The sequence below is a fragment of the Perkinsus marinus genome (assembly GCF_000006405.1).
Source record: "Perkinsus marinus ATCC 50983 genomic scaffold scf_1104296931854, whole genome shotgun sequence".
Taxonomy (NCBI): domain Eukaryota; phylum Perkinsozoa; order Perkinsida; family Perkinsidae; genus Perkinsus; species Perkinsus marinus.
In genome coordinates this window covers 270,507-271,044 of record NW_003215631.1, presented here as the reverse complement: position 1 = coordinate 271,044, position 538 = coordinate 270,507, and positions in this window count along the sequence as shown.

Sequence of the window (538 nt, the reverse complement as noted above, 5' to 3'; positions counted from 1 at the left end):
ATGAGCAATTTTACTCACATCAAAATCCCGCACTTTTCGAGCCGATTTCGAAACTGAGCCTAAGAACCGTCTTGAAAGTGTTACCAATCGACTCGGTTGGTCCTTCTGAGCACAATGGTGCTACTCTCGGGTCAGTTTATAGATTTCCTGACGAGTAATTGGGGATTAAAGATTTTTGTTCATAGTGACCTCGTCATTTAGGTACGGTAGTGCTTGTCAGTTGATCTGGCGCAGTGGTAAGGGCGCGCGCTCTCCACCGGAAGGTCCCGGGTTCGAGTCCCGGGGAGGGACAAGTTGTCTCGTGACCAGTTAATATACTATATGATATAGTTATGTTTTATATATACAATTTCGTGGCGCGTGAGAAGTATATGCAACCAGTAGTACCATTATTCCAGTTGTATATATATAGTGTGTGGGTGTTTACGAGTTGAGTGGTAGTACTAGGAAGGGGTTGATGATGGATATCGAAAGAAAGGGTCGAGTGTACTTTCGAGGAATGTACAGTAGTAGTCACCAGGTTGGAGCTTGTATTAGC